The sequence below is a fragment of the Schistocerca serialis genome, chromosome 1 (assembly GCF_023864345.2).
Source record: "Schistocerca serialis cubense isolate TAMUIC-IGC-003099 chromosome 1, iqSchSeri2.2, whole genome shotgun sequence".
NCBI classification, from domain to species: domain Eukaryota; kingdom Metazoa; phylum Arthropoda; class Insecta; order Orthoptera; family Acrididae; genus Schistocerca; species Schistocerca serialis.
Window position 1 is genome coordinate 432,034,394 of NC_064638.1, and position 19,894 is coordinate 432,054,287.

A 19,894-nucleotide genomic window follows, 5' to 3' on the forward strand; every position below is an offset into this window, starting at 1 on the left:
CAAGAACCATAGCGACTGTAATAGTGTGTTAGATGGAGTGCGTGTTTGTCCTGAACTCGGTATGCTGTGAACCTGTGTCCCTTCAAACCCCTCTTGAGGCTGTGGCTGTCAGGATAAGGACGACACAGGAAATAACTGTCTGCAACATATATCTTCCTCCAGATGGTGCAGTATCCCTGAACACATTGGCTGCACTGATTCAACGACTCCATAAACCTTTCCTAGTTTTGCTAGATTTTTAACACCCATAACCCCTTGTAGGGTGGCACCATGCTTACTGCCCAAGATAGAAATGTCGAAACTTTGCTGTTTCAACTCTACCTCTGCCTCTTAAATACTGGGGCCCCACTCATTTCAGTGTGACTCATGGCACTTACTTGGCCATTAATTTATCCCTCTGCAGCCCAGGACTTCTCCCATCTGTCCACTGGAAAGCCCACGATGACTTGTGTGGTAGTGACCACTTTCCCATCTTCCTGTCACTCTCCTTGCGCCATTCTCCTGCACGTCTACATGTACGGACTTTAAACAAGGAAGATGGGGAAGCACCTGTGCTGTCACCATTTAATTGCCCCCACATGGTACCATCGATGTGTTAGTTGAGCGGGACACTAGAATGATCGTTTATGCAGTAGAAAACACAATCCCCTGTTCTTTGGGGTGCCCCCAGTGAAAGGCAGTACCTTGGTGGCCGCCGGAAATTGCTGAGGCCATTAAAGAGCATCAGCAAGCTCTACAGTGACGTGTGGCCCTTACCTTGAGTGCCTAATAGCTTTCAAATGGCTCCGCAGGGAAACAGGAATGTTGGGAGAGGTATGTCTCAACCATTGGCTGCCATATGTCACATTCCCAAGTCTGGACAAAGATCAGATGTGTTTGTTGGTATCAGATCCCGACAGGTGTTACTGGCATTAACATCAGTGGCATGTTATCTACCGGCACAAATGCAGTTGCCGAGCACTTGGCTGAGCACTATGCTCAAGCTTCCACATCGGAGAATTGTCCCCCAGCATTTCGCACCCTCAAATGGCAGGTGGAAAGGAAAGCCCTCTCGTTCACTGAATGTCACAGTGAACCCTATAATGCTCCATTTACAGAATGGGAGGTCCTCAGTGTCCTTGCACATTGACCCAACACAGCTCCTGGGCCAGATTGGATCCACAGTCAGATGATCAAACATCTCATGTGACTACAAGTGACATCTCCTCATCATCTTCAACCAGATCTGTTTGGTGTCTTTCCATCGCAATGGCAAGAGAACACCATCATTCCAGTGCTCATACCCGCTTGATGTGGATAGCTATCGGCCCATCAGACTCGCCACCATTCTTTGTAAGCTGCTGGACCGTATGGTAAGTCGGCAGTTGTGTTGAGCTCTGTAGTCTCTTGGCCTACTGGTTCCATGTCAGGGTGGCTACTGCCAGGGTCATTCTACCACAGATAATCTTGTTTCCATCGAATCTGCCATCTGAACTGCCTTTTCCAGATGCCAACACCTGGTTGCAGTCTTTTTGATTTATGAGAAGCTTACGACATGACCTGGCAACATCATATCCTTGCCACATTATATGAACAGGACCTCTGGGGCTCGCTCCCGATTTTTATCCAAAATTTCCTTTTGCTCCGTACTTTCCATGTCCAAGTTGATGGCTTTCATAGCCCCCCCCCCCCCCCCCCCCCATATCCAGGAGAATGGGGTGCAGCAACAGCTGTCGGGCTGTCCGTTTCACCTTCTCTGCATGTGGACGATTTCTGCATTTCGTACTGCTCCTCCAGTACTGGTGCTACTGAACAGCACCTTCAGGGAGCCATCAACAAGGCGTAGTCATTAGGTCTAGCCCATGGCGTCGTACTGTTCATCCGGAACCAGAACTTTACCTTAATGACTATCTGCTCATTGTAATGGAGACATTGATTCTTAGGACTGGTTTTTGACGCCCGATTATGTGGCTTTCTCATCTTTGTCAGCTGAAGCGGAAGCGCTGGCAGCAGGTCAATGCCCTCCGCTGCCTGAGCAACACCAAGTGGGGTGCAGATCACTCTACGCTGCTGCAGCTCTCCACAGCCCTTGTTCAGTCCCGTCTTGACTATGGGACTCTTGTTTATGGTTCGATGGCGCCCTCAGCATTGCATTTATTCGACCCAGTGCACCACTGTGGTGTTCACGTAACAACAGGAGCTTTTAGGTTGAGTCTGGTGACCAGTGTCCTGCTGGAGGCCAGAGTCCCTCCATTGAAGGTTAGGCATGCACAACTGCTTGCTAGTTACTTTGCACACATTTGTAGTTCTCCTGAGCATCCGAATTACTGTCTCCTTTTCCCACCCATGGTGGTACATCTCCCGCATCGGTGGCCCAGGTCACGGCTTACGATTGCGATTCATGTCCGATCTCTTTTGTCTGAAGTGGAGTCCTTGCCTTCACCACCTATAATCGAGTTCTATTCATGTACACCTCTGTGGTGTGCACCTACGTTGAACCTCCGCCTGGACCTTTCACATGGTCCTGAGGTCTCGGTTAACCCCACAGCTCTCTGCTGTCACTTCCTTTCAATTCTTGACGTGTTCCGGGACGTTGAGGTTGTTTACACCGACAGCTTGATGGCTGATGGTCAAGTTGGCTTCTAGTATGTTCATGGAGGACATATTGAACAGCACTCCTTGCCAGATGGCTGCAGTGCTTTCACTACAGAGCTGGTGGCCATTTCTCGTGTTCCTGAGCACATCCACTCATGCCCTGGCAATTCGTTCCTTCTCTGTACTGACTCCTTGAACAACCTACAAGCTATGGACCAGTGCTACCCCCACCATCCTTTGGTAGTGACCACCCAGGACTCCTTCTATGCCCTGGAGCATTCCAGTCGTTACATGATTGTGTGGACCCCAGGCCATGTTGGAATCCCAGGAAATGAACTTGCTAACAGGCTAGCCAAACAGGCTACACGGAAACTGCTTCTGGAGATTGGCACCCCCGTAACTGACCTGCGTTCATTATTACACTGCAAGGTTTTTCAGCTTTGGGTAACAGAATGGCATAATATCAGTATGCACAACAAACTGCTTGCCATTAAGGAGTCTACGAATGTGTGGAAGACCTCCATGTGGGCCTCTCACAGGGACTCTGTGGTTCTCTGCCGGCTCCACATTGGAAGTACATGGCTACCTCCTCTGTCGTGAGAACCCCCCTCAGTGTCACTGTGGCTCACATATGACTGGCATTCACATCTTGCTGGACTGTCCACGTTTAGCACCTTAGTGGCAGACTTTTAACTTTCACTGCGCACTATCTTCGCTGTTGGGCGATAATGCCTCAACAACAGATTTATTTAGTTTTACGTTTTATTCAGGGTGGGGGGTTATCGTACCATCTGTTGTGGTCATTTAGCCTTCTCTGCGAGGCTGCCACCCTCCCTTCCATTTTCATTGCATTTGTTTGTCTTGGTGGTGGTCGTCTCTGGCCTACATGTGTTGCATCTCGCCTTGTCTTTTTTGGGTGGACATTTTAATATGTTGCAGAGTGGCTGGCTCATCCTCTTTTATTATTGTGATCAGCCATCTCAGACCAACTACTCTGCATTTTTAATATCTTCTTCTACTTTTCCTTGTGGTTTATGTTTTCCCCATTTTTGTTAATTCCATTTGTTTTCCCCAGTTTACTTTCTCAAATGTACTTTGGGTGTTTTTGTACCTTGAGCCTTGCTTGCGTCAGGAAAAAGGGACTGATGACCCTGTAGTTTGGTCCCTTTATACCCCAAACCAACAAGCAACCTTGTAAGGTAGGAGGTGAGGTGCTGGTAGAGGTAAAGCTGTGAGGATGGGTCGTGAGTCTTGCTTGGGTAGCTCAGTTGGTAGAGCACTTTTCCACAGAATGCGAAGGTCCTAAGTTTGTCTCCATCCAGCATACAGTTTTAATCTACCAGGAAGTTTTGTATCAGTGCACACTTTGCTGCAGAGTGAAAATTACATGGTGTTTCACAAGAATGATATTAGCTGAATCTGTGATGATTATTTATCAGTTGATCATTTTTTAAGCATCTCCTGATTTTCAAATATAGTATATGTTCCAAAATCTAAATGCAAATTTATGTCGGTGATACAGGTCTGTAATTCAGTGGACCACTTGTATTTCTTTCCTCGAGTATTGGTGTGACCTGTCCAACTTTCCAGTCTTAGGTATAAATCTTTCATGAGTCGAGCAGTTTTATATGGTTAAGTGTGGAGCTATTGTATCATCATACTCTGAAAGGAACGTAACTAGTATAAAACTTAGAGCGGAGGACTTGCCTTTATTAAGTGATTTAAGCTGCTTCACTACACCAAGGGTATCTGCTTCTAAGTTACTCATGTTAACAGCTGTTCTTGATTTGGATTCTGGAACATTTACTTCATCTTTGGTGATAGAACTCTGCTTTAATGATAACAGTACCATTGCCACCACACATTGTGAAGGTATTGATTGTATCTTGGTGTGCTTTACGTATGACCAGAATTTCTTTGAATTTTCTATCAGATTTCAAGACAAAGTTTGTGTGGAAACTACTAAAAGAATTTTGCCCAGACCCACACTTCCTTCCATTACCGAATTGTCTGTTGCATAAGGTTTCGGGGTGTGTCCTATCAACTTATCCCTTCTTTTAGTCACGTTGTGCAACAAATTTTGTTGCTCCCTCAATTCGATTCAGTACTTCACCGTCAGTTACTCGATCTACCCATATAATTTTTATCATTCCCTTGTAGCTCCACATTCCTGAACCTTGTATTCTCTTCTTGCCTGAACTGCTTATCGTTTGCATTTCACTCCTGTACAATACCACACACCATCTTGGGAAAGAGTTTCTAACAACTAACTTTATATTCAACTTAAACAAGTTGCTCTTTTTCAGCAACATTTTTGTTGCTATAGCCAGTCTGCATTTTTTATTCTCTACTACAGCCATATTCAGTTAATTTTCTGCCCAAATAGCAGAATTCATCGACAGTTTTTAGCGTATCATTTTGCAGTCTGCCAGCATCACTTGATTTAATTCGACTAAATTCCAGTAACCTTGTTTCCCTTTCAGTGATATTCACCTGGCATCTTTTTGAGACACTGCTCTTTCCACTCAACTGCCATTTGATGTCATGAACAGAATTAAAATGTCTTCACCAAACTGCAAAGTTTGTAATTTTTCTCCTCGAACTTTACTTCCTTATTCAGATTTCTTGTTGCTCTCTTTACTGCTTGCTGAAAGTACGGATTGAATAACATTGGAGGAAGGCTACAACCCTATCTCACTCCCTTCTTAATTGTTGTTTTCCTTTCATGTCCTTCAACCATTGTAACTGCAATCTGGCTTGAGTACAAGTTGCAGATAACTTCTTATTCTCTGCATTTATCTGTGCTACATTCGAGCTTAAGTCTGTGAATGCTATAAATCTAGGTTTGCCTTTCTTCAGCCTGTCTTCTAAGATGAGAGATAGGGCCATTATTCCCTCAAGTGATACATTTGTCTAGAATCCAAACTGTTCATCCTCAGGGTCAACCTTTACCGATTTTCCATTGTTTTATAAATACGTCACTATTTTGCACAAATGTCTTCTATAAACTTATGATGTGGCGATGTTAACAAGTCAGCACCAGCTTTCTTTGGAACAGGGGTTGTCACATTCTTCTTGAAGTCTGATGGTATTTTGCATGTCTTATATATCTTGCAAACATGGATGAGGTGTGTTGTGGTGGGCTCTCCCAATGATCTCAATAATACTGAGGGAATGCCATTTACTCCAGAGGCTTTCAGAGTTCTGTCAAGTTTTTCTTGCGGTATTGGATTTCTCATTTCATATTAATTTACTTCCTCTTGTGTTAATACTGTGTTAAGTTTCATTTTCCTTGCATTGCCCTTTAATAAATTCCTTCCACCTTTTGAGCTTTCTCTTACTTGCTTAGTACTTGTTTTTTGTACCATGACTTGGGCCAACACATTCAGGTTACCACATCTTCATGGGTATGATGTGGACACTCCCATTTTCCAGGTTGACAACAGCCATCTCCCCAGGACTACACATAGAAAAACATTTGGGCACCCTACCATACCTTGATAAGCCCAGTAAATAATCAAAGATGATCCCCCTAGAAAATGTCTGGAACTATTTGAAACAATGGGTGAAACACGTGAATTAAGGTTCTTGCAATTTGGTAAGTCTTACCCTTTAGGCGGATGTGGTGTACCTGAAGAAACCTGTGGACTGTAAGTCATTGAACTGAGATCATTATTAACGCTGAGAATGGCCTCCTACAGTATGTGATGTCTCCTGGGGTAACTAATTTTCTTAACAAGTTTTCTTCACTTATGACAACTTTCACTCCTTATCACTAATAATAATAATAATAATAATAATAATAATAATAATAATAAACAGATAAAACAACAGATAATAAACAGATAAAACAACGCCACATAACAAACCTGACATCATACTCACCAATAAAAAGAAGAAATTAACACAACTAATCGAAATATCTATACCCAATACAACAAATATACAAAAGAAAACAGGAGAAAAAATTGAAAAATACATCCAACTGGCTGAGGAAGTCAAAGACATGTGGCATCAGGATAAAGTTGACATCATACCAATTTTACTATCAACTACAGGAGTCATACCACACAATATCCACCAGTACATCAATGCAATACAGCTACATCCAAACATATATATACAGCTACAGAAATCCGTAATTATTGATACATGTTCAATTACCCGAAAGTTCCTAAATGCAATATAACACATACCGTACAGTTAAAAGGAAGTGACGCTTGATCAAGGTCCGCGTCACTCCATTTTTAACCGGACTTAACATCTGAGAAAGTGAAGGAAATAATAATAATAATAATAATAATAAAAGGCCCGGGAAAAGAATCGGCCTCCGGTATGTTCTGCCAGTCGTAAAAGGCGACGAAAAGAACAAACCACTAATAGGGCTAACCCCCCCTTTTAGTGTGATTAGTTGGTTCAGGACAGAACTAAAGAAGCCTCGGACAAGCGCCGTCATGGTCGGGGACGACGCTTGAACCCTATGCCCGCCCACAATGGTAACAACACTGCTAGCCAACTGGAAAATGATTTAAATCCAAATAGAGGTGTTTTGCAGGATATGCTTCCTGCAACCACCCTAGAAGGAAAACAAAGACAGAGGATGAGATGGTCAGATGAAGTTAATCGACACCTCATGTTCTGTTATTACCAAGCAACAAACCTAGGAACCAACACATCTGGATACAGATCACAAGTATACACAACATTTATTACCAGATACCCAGAATTAAAATTTTTAACAGAACAACGATTAGCTGATCAGATCCGTGTAACAATAAAAAATAACAGGATACCCCAGTCAGAATTAGAAAACATCAAACAACAAGCACAACAAATACTGGAACAAAATAATGTGCAATCAGAAGAAGAAGAAAATACAGTAATGGACTCAAACATCCCAGAGCAAACAAACAAAGAACAACATGCACCAATTAAACAATCAGAGGAAAACGAAATCTTAAGACAGCCACCAGAACAAGCACAAATAGAACACGAAGTGACACAGATGTTAGATATAGAAGAAAAATTTCAGCTAACATATATAGAATACAAAGACACAAATACAGACATTAGACCATTCTTGCGTAGACCACCAAATAACCCACAAGTCGAAACAACAATAAAAACTATCAACACAATCATACACAACAAAATAAATGAAAACACAACTATGGAAGAGTTACAACTACTGGTTTATATAGGAGCACTCACTACACTAAATATACACACTAGGCAGAGATCAGAACCAACCAACACACAGAAGAAACCCACAAAACCAGCATGGCAACACAGGCTACAGATCAAAATAGAAAAACTGAGAAAAGACATCGGACAGCTAACACAATTTATAAGAAATGAAATCTCGGAAAAAAAACGAAAAAAGTTAGGTAAAATCTCACAACAAGAAGCAACAGAGCAATTAGACGAAAAGAAGCAGAAATTACAAGCATTAGCCAAGCGACTCAGAAGATACAAAAAAAGTGAAAATAGAAGGAAACAAAACCAAACATTCAACACAAACCAAAAGAAATTTTACCAGACAATAGATAACACACACATTAAAATAAACAATCCACCAAACATAACAGATATGGAACACTTCTGGAGCAACATATGGTCAAACCCGGTACAACATAACAGGCATGCACGGTGGATACAAGCAGAAACAGACACATACAAGATGATACCACAAATGCCTGAAGTGATAATTTTGCAACATGAAGTCACCCAAGCAATTAATTCTACTCACAATTGGAAAGCCCCTGGAAATGAGAAAATAGCAAATTTCTGGTTAAAGAAGTTCACCTCAACACATTCACATCTAACTAAATTATTTAACAGTTACATTGCAGACCCATACACATTCCCCGATACACTTACACACGGAATAACATATCTGAAACCTAAAAGATCAAGCAGACACAGCGAACCCAGCTAAATATCGCCCCATAACATGCCTACCAACAATATACAAAATATTAACTTCAGTCATTAAACAGAAATTAATGACACATACAACACAGAACAAAATTATAAATGAAGAACAAAAAGGCTGTTGCAAAGGAGCACGAGGATGTAAAGAGCAACTGATAATAGATGCAGAGGTGACATATCAAGCTAAAACTAAACAAAGGTCGCTACACTACGCATACATTGATTACCAAAAAGCTTTTGATAGTGTACCCCACTCATGGTTACTACAAATATTGGAAATATACAAAGTAGATCCTAAATTGATACAGTTCCTAAACATAGTAATGAAAAATTGGAAAACCACACTTAATATCCAAACAAGTTCAAATAATATCACATCACAGCCAATACAGATTAAGCGTGGAATATACCAAGGAGACTCATTAAGTCCTTTCTGGTTCTGCCTTGCTCTGAACCCACTATCCAACATGCTAAATAATACAAATTATGGATACAAATATAATGGAAGGAAACATTCCACGTGGGAAAAATTTATATATAAAAACAAAGATGAGGTGACTTACCGAACAAAAGCGCTGGCAGGTCGATAGACACACAAACAAACACAAACATACACACAAAATTCAAGCTTTCGCAACAAACTGTTGCCTCATCAGGAAAGAGGGAAGGAGAGGGGAAGACGAAAGGAAGTGGGTTTTAAGGGAGAGGGTAAGGAGTCATTCCAATCCCGAGAGCGGAAAGACTTACCTTAGGGGGAAAAAAGGACAGGTATACACTCGTACACACGCACATATCCATCCACACATCAGACACAAGCAGACATATTTAAAGACAAAGAGTTTGGGCAGAGATGTCAGTCGAGGCAGAAGTGTAGAGGCAAAGAAGTTGTTGAACGACAGGTGAGGTATGAGTGGCGGCAACTTGAAATTAGCGGAGATTGAGGCCTGGCGGATGACGAGAAGAGAGGATATACTGAAGGGCAAGTTCCCATCTCCGGAGTTCGGATAGGTTGGTGTTGGTGGGAAGTATCCAGATAACCCGGACGGTGTAACACTGTGCCAAGATGTGCTGGCTGTGCACCAAGGCATGTTTAGCCACAGGGTGATCCTCATTACCAACAAACACTGTGTCCATTCATGCGAATGGACAGTTTGTTGCTGGTCATTCCCACATAGAATGCATCACAGTGTAGGCAGGTCAGTTGGTAAATCACGTGGGTGCTTTCACACGTGGCTCTGCCTCTGATCGTGTACACCTTCCGGGTTACAGGACTGGAGTAGGTGGTGGTGGGAGGGTGCATGGGACAGGTTTTGCATCGGGGGTGGTTACAAGGATAGGAGCCAGAGGGTAGGGAAGGTGGTTTGGGGATTTCATAGGGATGAACTAACAGGTTACGAAGGTTAGGTGGACGGCGGAAAGACACTCTTGGCGGAGTGGGGAGGATTTCATGAAGGATGGATCTCATTTCAGGGCAGGATTTGAGGAAGTCGTATCCCTGCTGGAGAGCCACATTCAGAGTCTGGTCCAGTCCCGGAAAGTATCCTGTCACAAGTGGGGCACTTTTGTGGTTCTTCTGTGGGGGATTCTGGGTTTGAGGGGACGAGGAAGTGGCTCTGGTTATTTGCTTCTGTACCAGGTCGGGAGGGTAGTTGCGGGATGCGAAAGCTGTTTTCAGGTGTGCGTGTGTACGAGTGTATACCTGTCCTTTTTTCCCCCTAAGGTAAGTCTTTCCGCTCCCGGGATTGGAATGACTCCTTACCCTCTCCCTTAAAACCCACTTCCTTTCGTCTTCCCCTCTCCTTCCCTCTTTCCTGATGAGGCAACAGTTTGTTGTGAAAGCTTGAATTTTGTGTGTATGTTTGTGTTTGTTTGTGTGTCTATCGACCTGCCAGCGCTTTTGTTCGGTAAGTCACCTCATCTTTGTTTTTATATATAAATTATGGATACAATATTACTGGAACATACCCACACAAAATCACACATTTGCTATACATGGATGATCTAAAACTACTGGCAGCAACAAATCAACAACTCAACCAATTACTAAAGATAACAGAAGGATTGATCAATGATATAAATATGGCTTTTGGAACAGACAAATGTAAGAAAAATAGCATAGTCAAGGGAAAACATACTAAACCAGAAGATTACATATTAGATAACCACAGCGACTGCATAGAAGCGATGGAAAAAACGGATGCCTATAAATATCTAGGATACAGACAAAAAATAGGAATAGATAATACAAATATCAAAGAAGAACTAAAAGAAAAATATAGACAAAGACAAACAAAAATACTGAAAACAGAATTGACAGCAAGAAACAAGACAAAAGCTATAAATACCTATGCCATACCAATATTGACCTACTCATTTGGAGTAGTGAAATGGAGTAACACAGACCTAGAAGCACTCAATACACTTACACGTTCACAATGCCACAAATATAGAATACATCACATACATTCAGCAACAGAAAGATTCACATTAAGCAGAAAGGAAGGAGGAAGGGGATTCATCGACATAAACAACCTACATTATGGACAGGTAGACAATTTAAGAAAATTCTTTCTAGAACGAGCAGAAACTAGCAAAATACACAAGGCAATCACTCATATAAATACATCGGCTACACCACTGCAATTTCATAACAACTTCTACAACCCTTTAGATCACATAACATCAACAGACATGAAGAAAGTAAATTGGAAAAAGAAAACACTACATGGCAAGCACCCGTATCATCTAACACAGCCACACATCGATCAAGACGCATCCAACACATGGCTAAGAAAAGACAATATATACAGTGAGACGGAAGGATTCATGATTGCAATACAGGATCAAACAATAAACACCAGATATTACAGCAAGCATATTATTAAAGATCCCAATACCACAACAGATAAATGCAGAATTGCAAACAACAAATAGAAACAGTAGATCACATCACAAGCGGATGTACAATACTAGCAAATACAGAATACCCCAGAAGACATGACAATGTCGCAAAAATAATACATCAACAGCTTGCCTTACAACATAAACTTATAAAACAACACGTTCCCACGTACAAGTATGCACCACAAAATGTACTGGAGAATGATGAATACAAATTATACTGGAACAGAACCATTATAACAGATAAAACACCACCACATAACAAACCTGACATCATACTCACCAATAAAAAGAAGAAATTAACACAACTAATCGAAATATCCATACCCAATACAACAAATATACAAAAGAAAACAGGAGAAAAAATTGAAAAATACATCCAACTGGCTGAGGAAGTCAAAGACATGTGGCATCAGGATAAAGTTGACATCATACCAATTTTACTATCAACTACAGGAGTCATACCACACAATATCCACCAGTACCTCAATGCAATACAGCTACATCCAAACATATATATACAGCTACAGAAATCCGTAATTATTGATACATGTTCAATTACCCGAAAGTTCCTAAATGCAATATAACACATACCGTACAGTTAAAAGGAAGTGACGCTTGATCAAGGTCCGCGTCACTCCATTTTTAACCGGACTTAACGTCTCAGAAAGTGAAGATAATAATAATAATAATAATCCCCGTGGAGGCCCAGGAAAAGAATAGGCCTCCGGTATGTTCTGCCAGTCGTAAAAGGCGACGAAAAGAACAAACCACTAATAGGGCTAACCCCCCCTTTTAGTGTGATTAGTTGGTTCAGGACAGAACTAAAGAAGCCTCGGACAAGCGCCGTCATGGTCGGGGACGACGCTTGAACCCTATGCCCGCCCACAATGGTAACAACACTGCTAGCCAACTGGAAAATGATTTAAATCCAAATAGAGGTGTTTTGCAGGATATGCTTCCTGCAACCACCCTAGAAGGAAAACAAAGACAGAGGATGAGATGGTCAGATGAAGTTAATCGACACCTCATGTTCTGTTATTACCAAGCAACAAACCTAGGAACCAACACATCTGGATACAGATCACAAGTATACACAACATTTATTACCAGATACCCAGAATTAAAATTTTTAACAGAACAACAATTAGCTGATCAGATCCGTGTAATAATAAAAAATAACAGGATACCCCAGTCAGGATTAGAAAACATCAAACAACAAGCACAACAAATACTGGAACAAAATAATGTGCAATCAGAAGAAGAAGAAGAAAATACAGTAATGGACTCAAACATCCCAGAGCAAACAAACAAAGAACAACATGCACCAATTAAACAATCAGAGGAAAACGAAATCTTAAGACAGCCACCAGAACAAGCACAAATAGAACACGAAGTGACACAGATGTTAGATATAGAAGAAAAATTTCAGCTAACATATATAGAATACAAAGACACAAATACAGACATTAGACCATTCTTGCGTAGACCACCAAATAACCCACAAGTCGAAACAACAATAAAAACTATCAACACAATCATACACAACAAAATAAATGAAAACACAACTATGGAAGAGTTACAACTACTGGTTTATATAGGAGCACTCACTACACTAAATATACACACTAGGCAGAGATCAGAACCAACCAACACACAGAAGAAACCCACAAAACCAGCATGGCAACACAGGCTACAGATCAAAATAGAAAAACTGAGAAAAGACATCGGACAGCTAACACAATTTATAAGAAATGAAATCTCGGAAAAAAAACGAAAAAGGTTAGGTAAAATCTCACAACAAGAAGCGATAGAGCAATTAGAGGAAACGAAGCAGAAATTACAAGCATTGGCCAAACGACTTGGAAGATACCATAAAAGTGAAAATAGAAGGAAACAAAACCAAAGATTCAACACAAACCAAAAGAAATTTTACCAGACAATAGATAACACACACATTAAAATAAACAATCCACCAAACATAACAGATATGGAACACTTCTGGAGCAACATATGGTCAAACCCGGTACAACATAACAGGCATGCACGGTGGATACAAGCAGAAACAGACACATACAAGATGATACCACAAATGCCTGAAGTGATAATTTTGCAACATGAAGTCACCCAAGCAATTAATTCTACTCACAATTGGAAAGCCCCTGGAAAAGATAAAATAGCAAATTTCTGGCTAAAGTAGTTCACCTCAACACATTCACATCTAACTAAATTATTTAACAGTTACATTGCAGACCCATACACATTCCCTGATACACTTACACATGGAATAACTTATCTGAAACCTAAAGATCAAGCAGACACAGCAAACCCAGCTAAATATCGCCACATAACATGCCTACTAACAATATACAAAATATTAACTTCATTCATTACACAGAAATTAATGACACATACAACACAGAACAAAATTATAAATGAAGAACAAAATGGCTGTTGCAAAGGAGCATGAGGATGTAAAGAGCAACTGATAAAAGATGCAGAGGTGATATATCAAGCAAAAACTAAACAAAGGTCGCTACACTACGCATACATTGATTACCGAAAAGCTTTTCATAGTGTACCCCACTCATGGTTACTACAAACATTGGAAATATACCAAGTAGTTCCTAAATTGATACAGTTCCTAAACATAGTAATGAAAAATTGGAAAACCACACTTAATATCCAATCAAATTCAAATAATATCACATCACAGCCAATACAGATTAAGCGTGGAATATACCAAGAAGACTCATTAAGTCCTTTCTGGTTCTGCCTTGCTCTGAACCCACTATCCAACTTGCTACATAGTACAAATTATGGATACAATATTACTGGAACATACCAACACAAAATCACACATTTGCTATACATGGATGATCTAAAACTACTGGCTGCAACAAATCAACAACTCAACCAATTACTAAAGATAACAGAAGTATTCAGCAATGATATAAATATGGCTTTTGGAACAGACAAATGTAAGAAAAATGGCATAGTCAAGGGAAAACACACTAAACAAGAAGATTACATATTGGATAACCACAGCGACTGCATAGAAGCGATGGAAAAAATAGATGCCTATAAATATCTAGGATACAGACAAAAAATAGGAATAGATAATACAATTATTAAAGAAGAACTAAAAGAAAAATATAGACAAAGACTAACAAAAATACTGAAAACAGAATTGACAGCAAGAAACAAGACAAAAGCTATAAATACTTATGCCATACCAATATTGACCTACTCATTTGGAGTAGTGAAATGGAGTAACACAGACCTAGAAGCACTCAATACACTTACACGATCACAATGCCACAAATATAGAATACATCACATACATTCAGCAACAGAAAGATTCACATTAAGCAGAAAGGAAGGAGGAAGGGGATTTATCGACATAAAAAACCTACATTATGGACAGGTAGACAATTTAAGAAAATTCTTTCTAGAACGAGCAGAAACTAGCAAAATACACAAAGCAATCACTCATGTAAATACATCGGCTACACCACTGCAATTTCATAACAACTTCTACAACCCTTTAGATCACATAACATCAACAGATACGAAGAAAGTAAATTGGGAAAAGAAAACACTACATGGCAAACACCCATATCATCTAATACAGCCACACATCGATCAAGACGCATCCAACACATGGCTAAGAAAAGGCAATATATACAGTGAGACGGAAGGATTCATGATTGCAATACAGGATCAAACAATAAACACCAGATATTACAGCAAGCATATTATTAAAGATCCCAATACCACAACAGATAAATGCAGAATTGCAAACAACAAATAGAAACAGTAGATCACATCACAAGCGGATGTACAATACTAGCAAATACAGAATACCCCAGAAGACATGACAATGTCGCAAAAATAATACATCAACAGCTTGCCTTACAACATAAACTTATAAAACAACACGTTCCCACATACAAGTATGCACCACAAAATGTACTGGAGAATGATGAATACAAATTATACTGGAACAGAACCATTATAACAGATAAAACAACACCACATAACAAACCTGACATCATACTCACCAATAAAAAGAAGAAATTAACACGACTAATCGAAATATCCATACCCAATACAACAAATATACAGAAGATAACAGGAGAAAAAATTGAAAAATACATCCAAGTGGCTGAGGAAGTCAAGGACATGTGGCATCAGGATAAAGTTGACATTATACCAATTGTACTATCAACTATAGGAGTCATACCACACGGTATCCACCAGTACATCAACGCAATACAGCTACATCCAAACGTATACATACAGCTACAGAAATCCGTAATTATTGGTACATGTTCAATTACCCGAAAGTTCCTAAATGCAATGTAACATATACCGTACAGTTAAAAGGAAGTCACGCTTGATCAAGGTCCGCGTCACTTTCCATTTTTGACCAGACGTGGCGTCTGAGAGGGGAGAGAAATAATAATAATAATAATAATAATAATAATAATAATAACAGACATAACATCTGAGAAAGGAAAGAAATAATAATAATAATAATAATAATAATATGACTGTATCTTCACTGCATTCTCCCCCCCCCCCCCCCTCTTGTTTGTACCCGTAACCTCTTATGCAGTCACGCAGATTTTCACCAGGGAGATGAATAATGAGGTCTATGCTTCTAGTTATTACATTGCGACTACGACAGCTTTTCATCCATTTTGTAATCTTATCCTTACCAATACAAAAATCATGCTTGCTTCATTATCTGCTGCACTTACTTGCGGTTCCAGTTCCAGGTTGTCTTCATCCACTGTTTCTGTGTCACAGTGATGAGAGAGAACTTCACAACTGTGTGTGTCCTCCTCGTCCTCTTCTCCTTCCAGAAGCTTCCGCACTCTTTCTTGTTCTATTTCGTAACTATCCATAGCTGTTTTAACTGCACAGAGCGACAAAATAAAAGTAGCTGCTACAGAACACAACTGTGCGCTTTCTCGCAGCACTGCAACATACAGAGTCGCGCGGGGTGCCGACAACACCCCAAGGCACATTGTTGCCTGTTTTCTTGGAACTTGTCGCTTCCATTGTAGATTCTATTGTTACTCAAAGCTTTCATATTATGTCCTAGAAAGGTACCAAAGAACAAGATGTTATACTCCTATCTGTTATGTAGTAATCCATCAATAAGGATGACTGGGGTGTTCTGAACACCCCATATGACCGCTTAAGGGTTTAAAAGTGGCACAATGTTGTCATCCTCTTCAAATTCTTACAGTTTTCATCGAACTTTGAAATACTTCATTTTGTTTATATTAGTTCAAAGGGGTAATCCTTGCAACAATTGTAACTTGTAAGTCTTCATGTAATCATTGCTGAATAACACACAGTGTTTAGAAAATTAGTCCATACTAATTAAAGGTAGGATCCATTAGAGTTGAAAACACATACTTCCCTTATCCATTTACTGTCTGAATTTTATGCCCGTTAAGAGCCTTTATGTAAGCACCCTACTTCAGCAGTTTTTATGTTTCACTTACAAAATTATAAGGTGGCAGTTTTGTTGGAATATTGATGGAATTCGTGTTGTACTTGAACAGTGGTGACATAATGTAGATACTTTGCTGGAATTTGGTTTTTATATGTTCCTTATAATCATACTGTAATTTGTGGTCAGTAACAGTTGTACAGGGAGAAATATCCTGGGATACATAATTTATTCTGCTTGTTCTCTCCTCTCTTACATTCACACTAAATTCATACAGGCTGTATGCTTTATAATCTTACATAATATCCAGTAACCTATGGATTTATTATTACCTATTTACACCGTACTTTATCCCATCTCAATTTTTTATTCTGTTCAATTGCATTACATAATAGTAAGTAAATCCATTTACTGTTGTATTAATTGTTTTAAAAACGTAACACAAGTGTTGACTTAATGACATACCTTTTTGGTATTTCTTGTAATGCTGTGTGTTGTTAATAGTTTCAGTTTTGAGTGTTTGGTTCTCTGCACACTAGTGTCCTTTGTGGGCACTAGGTAATTATTTGATGAAGGCTCATAACCTGTTAACCAGTTTGTAATAAAGAAATATTAGTGTAACAAAACAGTTTTTATGCTTTTCACTCTTTAAAAAAAAGTTGTCTTTGAACTGAGTATTCACAGGAATGGGCTAATTTAGGAAATGAATGATAGTGTGAATCTATTGGATGAATATCTGTGAATGGTTGCTTTCAGTTCGTGAAACACCTGGTAAACTTCATTTACACCAGAATGAATGGAAGCGGGCAGAAGTGAATGAGCAATTGATGACTTTCATCAGTGTTCACTGCCATTTGTCTACCTGTTAACAAATGGTACACTGGAGGCACTGTGTTATTGTTTTTTTGACAGTAATAATCATCGCAAAAGTTTCACTTGATGCCACAATAGTTAAAAGTGTGATTATAAATGATTGAATTGATTTCTCAGATTCACTGTAGCTGTATGACATATTGTCACAGGGCTGTGCTCTCGGATAGAAAAACTCTATTTATTTATTTATTTATTTATTTATTTATTTATTTACATACATACAGTAAGTGCTCCATATGTAACCCGCGCTCCTCCCTCCTGCCGATCCGGAAGATATCAAGTCAATAATAAAAGTTCTCCCTGCCCAGCATGACCCTATCAATCTGTTCAGAAGCACTGTTGATGTGACCTCACAGTTTTGATAGGGTTGTTGGTAGAAGCAGCATAAAAACTGAAACTTCAACATACCTCCATACAAAGTTACAGGGGGTTAAGTAAGAGGGGGAGGGGTGGGGGCTGGGGCGCGGTGGGACATGGAGATCGTGATATGAACTGCTGATCATCAGCCCCACCACGACTGATCCATCGGTTTCTCAATTTCCTGTTTAAGAATTCACGAACATCATTGTAGTGAAGCACCACCCTGTTGAAGATGAAATCCACACTGTAGGTCCCTGGTTGTGGCCTGAGCCAATTTTCTAGTATGTCCAGATATGTGTGTCCCATAACTGTGTTATCATAGAAGAGAGACCATAAACTTTATACTGTGAGACTGCACAGAACCTTGCAGAGGCATTGTCAAGCTATGAACTGTGCATACAACCGCAGAGTGGAATTGGCAGTCGGTGAATTTTTGTTGAATTTCATTCAGAAGTGTTGTTGCACTGTTGCAGCAGACTGATGTGAATGCGTTTCAAGCAACATAAGCTTTCTTGGCGCCTGTTGCCATCTTGCCTTACTGCTCAGTGGTGCGCTCTCAAGGCAGAAATCTGAAGTGTGGATGCAACAATAAGACTTTTTGAGTTTTTCTGAATGAGTGTTGAGTTTTGTGAAATAAGTCAATTAATGAAGCTACAGTGAATTTATGTAATTGCTTCAGTCATTCATAGTAAACTCGCATTTGACAAAAGCAAAACAGTGTAGGGGAAGAAGAATGTATGTAGCTATCTGAATTTTTACGTGAGTGATGGGTGTAGAGTCACTGAATTGTAGCTCCAGCCCTCCTTAACATTATTCGAAAATCTTGCATGTATGTCAGTTGACACTTTTTGCAGGCTTACAATCAAGGGGTAAATTATAAAGCAGGGCACTAATCACTGATGAGCAACATAACCTTAAGAAAGGCTAGCATTTAAACTCTGGTTCTTACTGTCTGGAGACAGTTACATTAGTAACTGTTTCTCATTTCAGTAGCTGCTATACCTCAGCTAGTTCCTGATGGCTGTAGTGACATTTGTGAAGCAGTAAAGTATGTTACTGAAGTACATATAAGAATTGAATGCCAATAAAGCCAGATTAACGTACTGTGAAATATACGTACAAACTCACAATTGCTATATAATAATATGTCATGTATAATTTATTGGAGGTAGATAGTGTGATTGCAGGAAATTTTTATTTATTTCTTTGCTTATTTCATCAAAAATTCCTAAAAAAGCAGTGATATGTGGTGTTGTTATAGTTACCTTAAATGTAAGCTATGAGAACGATCAGGTCTTTATTTATATTTTTAATTTTATGTTATCAAAATGTAACAAGATTAATGTTTACGTATTCATAATTGTTTGCTGTCAAGGAAATTTACTGTGCTGTTCCATTTCAATAAAAATGGAATACAAATGCTTGGCTCTTCACGCAATAGTAGCCTAATGGAATCTGCTAATGAATTTACTATCTATCTGATGCTCCCAGTTGTACATAGTGCATCAGGAATTTCTACCAAGCATTTTTCCTTTTATTTGGACTTTCGTACTGTGGATCTGTTGGAGCCCACCAGCACCTGTGATCTCTCTCTTTAATCTGCAACATTATGTTCTTCATATCACTCCATTTCTCATGCAACTCACATTAAAGAACAAAATTGGTTTTTGTACAAAGCTAACAAATGCTCTCTGTGCTGCAAGCACCAAACAAAGAACATGCAAACTTCATTTACTGACTTACAGAAAGACCAATGGCCAGCATAACGCAAGTTAGCACTGC

General features: G+C 39.7%; 1 protein-coding gene across 1 annotated transcript in view; it reads left to right on the forward strand.

Moving 5' to 3' along the window:
* LOC126472480 (methionine aminopeptidase 1) overlaps positions 1 to 19,894 on the forward strand; it is a 118,205-nt gene that overhangs the window by 53,518 nt on the left and 44,793 nt on the right. The gene's annotated exons all lie outside the window — the stretch shown is intronic.